Source organism: Spea bombifrons, chromosome 13 (genome assembly GCF_027358695.1).
Source record: "Spea bombifrons isolate aSpeBom1 chromosome 13, aSpeBom1.2.pri, whole genome shotgun sequence".
NCBI lineage: Eukaryota > Metazoa > Chordata > Amphibia > Anura > Pelobatidae > Spea > Spea bombifrons.
The window spans coordinates 9,305,942-9,311,941 of NC_071099.1; positions in this window are offsets into that span (position 1 = coordinate 9,305,942).

Here is a 6,000-nt window from a genome sequence, read left to right on the forward strand (position 1 = left end):
AGTCTACCCTTTTCTCCTGCTCTAAAGACTCAAACTTTAATCAGCCGTATGTCTATCCCATGCATGTTTAAATTCCCTCACTGTATTACCCTCTACCACTTCTGCTGGGGGGCTGCTCCACTTATCTAGCAACATTTCATTATTCCATCTAAGCCTCTGACACTCTTGTTTTAGACTTTGACCTTTTGTTCTGACATTTCTTCTCTGCTACCCCATTTCCAATCAAGATATTGGGGAATCGTTCCTTTTTCTGAACGTCTTCTTCCGTGGCCTCATTACCGCTGACAGACTGCGGACAGGCCACGCAGGTAGCCACTCTCAGAGGCACTGATTCAGAATGAGTTCTAGATTCATGTCTGCAGTAATGTGTGTGATATTTGGATCTGGCCCAGAGCACACACGTGTGGTCCGTGTTAGCAAATAATCCATCCTGTGAATAACAAAAAATGTTTTCCCCGCCTCTTCGCTGAGCAGAGACCAATTCAGACGGCCGAATAGATTGTAGTCCACGACCCCATTCATATCGGCCCCCGTCGTGGCAGATTGACATGACACCCCCTACGTCACCATAAACATTAGCCCGGCCTTAAAGGGTTAATCACCAGCTACACAAACCCTTTGCCTCCTTATTCCCAAAGCCCAGGGGTCTGTGGGCTTCAGAGAACACGCTAACTATGTGGAAGGCGTGTAATGAAGTCAGTGGCCCAGCGTTCATTACGTGTAAATCTGCTCGTCATGTTTCAGCTCATGATTCCATATCATGCTCCGAGCTTCTTAATTAGGGTTACGGCTCTGCATTCACTCTGCGCCGAGCGCAACGTCTCTGACGGTAAACAAGACGGATTCAGCTCCACCAACATTACGCGCCTTTATTAATGAGGGGACGCGGCAGCAGATCAATGTATCTGAAACAAAGCAGCTCCTCCGTTTAACCCTTTGTCTGTCACGACGCTTCTTTTCTATTACATTGTATGTGTCCCTATACACGCGTTGATAGGTAGATACACAGATACTATATACCGTATTGGCTCGAATATAGGCCGCACTTTTTTCCCCCACTTTAAGTTTTTAAAGTGGGGGTGCGGCCTATATTCGGGGTCTAGCGCCCGACGCCCGGGACATGCAGTCCCGGGCGCCGGGCAGGCAGCGGGGTTAAGATACAGATCCCCCGCAGCGGTGCAGGGGACCTGCATCCTTCTCCCCGATACGCTCAGACAGCCTCCCCTGCCAGCACTTCCCACGGGGGGGGGGGGTGCCGGCACGGGAGGTTATCTAAGCGTTTTACCTCTGCCCACCCCCGACTTACCGGAGCAGACTCCCGGGTGTCTTGCGGGGCCGGCGGGAGACATTTACGCAATACGCAAATGCAACTTCCGGTAACGGTACCGGAAGTTGCATACGCGTATTGCGTAGATGTCCCTCGCCGGCCCTGAAGACACCCGGGAGTCTGCTCCGGTAAGTCGAGGAGGGGGGGCAGAGGAGGACAGCGGCAGCGTATCGCGGGGAGGGAGGACAGCGGCAGCGTATCGCGGGGAGGGAGGGGCGGCAGCGTATCGCGGGGAGGGAGGGCAGCGGATCTCGGGGAGGGAGGGCAGCGGATCTCGGGGAGGGAGGGCAGCGGATCTCGGGGAGGGAGGGCAGCGGATCGCGGGGAGGGAGGACAGCGGATCGCGGGGAGGGAGGACAGCGGCAGCGGATCGCGGGGAGGGAGGACAGCGGCAGCGGATCGCGGGGAGGGAGGACAGCGGCAGCGGATCGCGGGGAGGGAGGACAGCGGCAGCGTATCGCGGGGAGGGAGGACAGCGGCAGCGTATCTCGGGGAGGGAGGACAGTGGCAGCATATCTCGGGGGGGGGGACAGAGTGGCAGCATGTTTTTTTTGGTGCTTTTTTAAAGAAAAAAAACTTTTTCTTTAAAAAAGCACCAAACTTTTAGGGTGCGGCCTATATACGGGGGCGGCCTATATCCGAGCCAATACGGTATATGTGGCACGTATACGAACATATAGGAACCAGTGAACACCAGGCTGAAAAGAATCGGTTTCGGAGGAATATGAGGGTCTACAAGGCGCACGCCCGTTTACCGTTCCCACGTAACACGCGTTTTCCATAAAATCCGTTTGCGGGTCTCTCTGTTTCGGGCAGTAAATGGCGCCTTGGGGTACGGAGACATCGCTCTAAGCGCAGAGCATTCCATTCGTATGCTGCCAGATACAAAAGCCGATGAAGCTGAGACTTTTTGTCCTGTTGGAGCCACGTTTTCAAAGTAATTCGCAAATGGAATGGGAAGAAAGTCACCCGGAAAAACCAAAATATCTCTGAATAAAAAACGGTAACAAAATAATAAGAAATATTCCAGAACGGGAATCTCGTCACGGAATCTAAGATTACATCAAGTCGTTTCCATCTCTGTTTATTAGTATCTTATTACAGAATAAACACATTTTATTTTTAAACCATTTTAAATACTTTTTGATATTATTGATGAACAATATTATATATTGATTTGGTAGAATACGCCTGCGGGTGGTCGGCGGCCCCTGCCTTGGTCTCATGAGCAGAACATTCACCCGAAGTTACTCCATGAGACAAAATGTATATTAATCCCGATGTATTTCATCCCCCCAAATCTTCTCTGTGCATTAAACGTTTAATTTATTCCCTCCTCCACCTACTAATTAACTATCTCGTTTCAGTGCAATGCTTGGTGCTAATTTCTTCTTCATTTAATAAACCATTAACTTTGGATTTTAAGTAAGTGTCACGCCATCACTGTAATAAACGTCCATATTGCAAGTAATAATGGGGGGGTAATGCTGTCTGCATCATATTAACTACCTCCTTCGGTGAATTCCACATCTTCCCTGCCTTCCTGAAAATGAATGCAATGAACGTGGAACTTTCTTTGCTGAGTACCAAGACGCTTCGTTTGGACACATCTTTGTAAAATAACCCAAATGTCCAGTCTATTTCCAAATAAATCTTCAATTCTGTATTTTCACCTTGAATCTCCTAAATTCACAATTATTCCAAAAGGAGGTAACTTCCCTCTACAGCATGCAACCGTTTGGGGCAATTATACAGTGGCTAATACACTAGAGCTAATACAGAGGCTGTTATGTATATTGGAGATGACCGAGAAACCACAGGAGAAACATGGAAATGTTTGCGCAAAATGACCACTCAGCCAGTGGACAAAACCCCTCACGCATGTACTGGGATCCCCTTGTTTATTGGGGTGTCAGTCATTTTGATATCAACACGAGCGAACAATAGAGAATAACTTCACGTCTCGGAGAGATAAGCACAGGGTTCGATCAAAGTTTCATTGAGCTAACGATGTCGTCTAATCTCTTTTTCTGTTTCTCGAATATTCTCTATCTGCCGAGTGACAGAGATTCCGGCTCTTCCGGAACCCTTCCCTGTTAAGTTTGGATTCTATCAACTTTCCGCCAGAATCCAATCACATCTTCATACAGCGACTCAAAGCCCTTGAGCTTCTCATCCAAATGAATCATGTTTCTGGAAGCTGCAGAGAATACAATTTCTTGTTGAGACGTCGTGTACGTCGGAGAGCGAGAGGAAGATGACTTCCCTCCGACCGCTGCGGAACAGACCACTTCATTTCAAACATTTTGTACGGAAACCACATCTCGAGTTCTGAAGACTCTGTAACTGTATTAGTTTGCCTCCAGATAAATGGATTTATTTCAATTGGCGCTGGAGACGGAGGAAACAACATTTTTTATTTGCCAGAGGACATAAGGGTACATGAGGGGCAGTTTGGGCATGAAGACACCGTAGCATACAAGAGGAGCCCCAACCTTTTGAGACAGAAATCTTTTTTTTTTTATAAATAGCTTGAATCTGGTTAAAAACACACATAACAGTCGAAAGGAGAAGGACATGTCTGGTTTTTTTGGATGTTTTTCTGGGGCCGGAAACATGAAGGTCACCAGAATAATATTTCGGGCAGTCGGAGAGAAGAACTCCATAATGTTTAGGATAATGTACAGGATTGAATGTTTACTGTTTCACCTAAGTTTTACCCGCTTTTACTTTGTGTTAATAAAAAAACATTAAATGAAATCATACATTTTTTTTAACAATGTATAATAAAATATATAATAAAAGTGAACAATATTTATCAATGATATATATTAAACACTTTGATACAAACCTTGGATGGAGGGATTTCAGTTCTACAAAATTCAGAAAATGGGCACTTGTGAAAACGGGATGCCTTTTAATCATAAGCTGCTCACACCAGACAGAATATTTCATGGGAAAGGATATTTGGGGAAGAAAATGAGGCTATGAGGACTTTTTCTTTTATAAAGTGATTAAATTTATAGCCCGCAAAAATATGACAATGTCTTAAGCGGAGGTGGATGTATTCATTCATACTGTTAATAATACAAAGTACATTGTTATCTATTTGACGAGAAACAAAGCCACATAATTATAGATCCACAAACCAACGACGTTCTGATGTACAATGGAAGTTCTGCTGCCGCTGCACTTCACGTAATTTGATGTTAACAGGGTAATTAAGTGTCAGATATAGAATTGTATTGAATCTAAATGATTAGTAGGGCTGTTTTATAAGTGTGACAACGGAGATCATCCATCAATTAATTAGAGATTTTGCTACTTTGGAAGTGCAGATTATTAAATGCCGAGTTTTATCTAAAACCTGTAGAACCTCATCTTTTTTGTAGCAGGTATTATGGCTGTGGAGAAAAATGCCCAGGAATAGTTTTAAACTGTTAAATCAGTCAAATTTTGGAGTCATATAACACAGACACGGGTTGTGTTTGATGCCAACAAGGGCCTATTAGGATTTAGCACCATTGACCAAGTGCACCAAGAAACTGCCCTTAGGACAGCTGAGTGAGCAGTTAGTGCATAAAGCTGGTGTGAGGGGGGGCTTTTTTTCCCATTAAGGAAACAAGAATCGTCTGTATAGACTCCTGGGGCGGGCAAATGAATCCCACCACCTTCATGAAAGGCCACCACTGCCCATTATCAACAATTTGATGGCGTATCAAAGATTCACTTTCATCAAACACCCGGAGGCCGACGATGCTGAGAAACGCTGTGATTGCAGCACAAGAAGCTAATAATGAAACCGCTGGTTAAATGTTATATATAAGTAGGTTTCACGTTCTCTCTATTAATGTATATTAATGGCTTTGGTTGTCATCCATGTTATATTTACCGGTTTGTATGACTTGTTCATAATCCTTGGCACTGCTGGCAAGCTGTGGACCTTCGTGTTTACCCCTCAGTTCTTCCTGACGCTGCCAATATCCACATAATTAGGCACAGGGTTGGTGTCTAATTAACTCTAAACATCGAATTTCTTGCTGTCATTACCCATCGGCAGAGAAAAGGATTTAAAACATAGTGTAGCTTCGGGGCGGAATTACAAAAACACATCTGAAAAGTGTGTGAATTAGTAGGAAATTCTAGTTATATAATAAAAAACAAAACAGTGCAGCCCAACCGCGAAATACACAATGGAAATAATCAAACATCAAATGTGAATTGCAAAGTATCGAAAGTATTGGTCTTAGTTCATGAAAGAATCTCATCCAAGTATGTGTTCTGTTTATGGAGAAGCACTCGGGAATTTTCTTAATCAGAGTCTAAGCCACAGGCTCTTCTGGAGCAGACGATAGCGGCCGATGCTCTACAGAGTCTCACTGAGCAGACCCATTTATTAGCTGCTCCCTTTTACTGGCGCTTTCACCAGCCTCATCACTCAAGGGAATCCGTCTGCTCCGAGAACATCCATAAGTAGACCAGAAAATCTGTACATTTATGAAGACTACCTAAATGTTTTTTTTTGCTTTTCTGCACTTTGGGCAATAAAAGATGGAGTCACGACTCGGCCTAGCCAATGGGAATCATCATAGCCCACTTCATGATGAGTGTTTCTTTTATACAAGTGGCCTAATTCATGTAATTCATGCTCGATTATAAGACGACCCTGATTA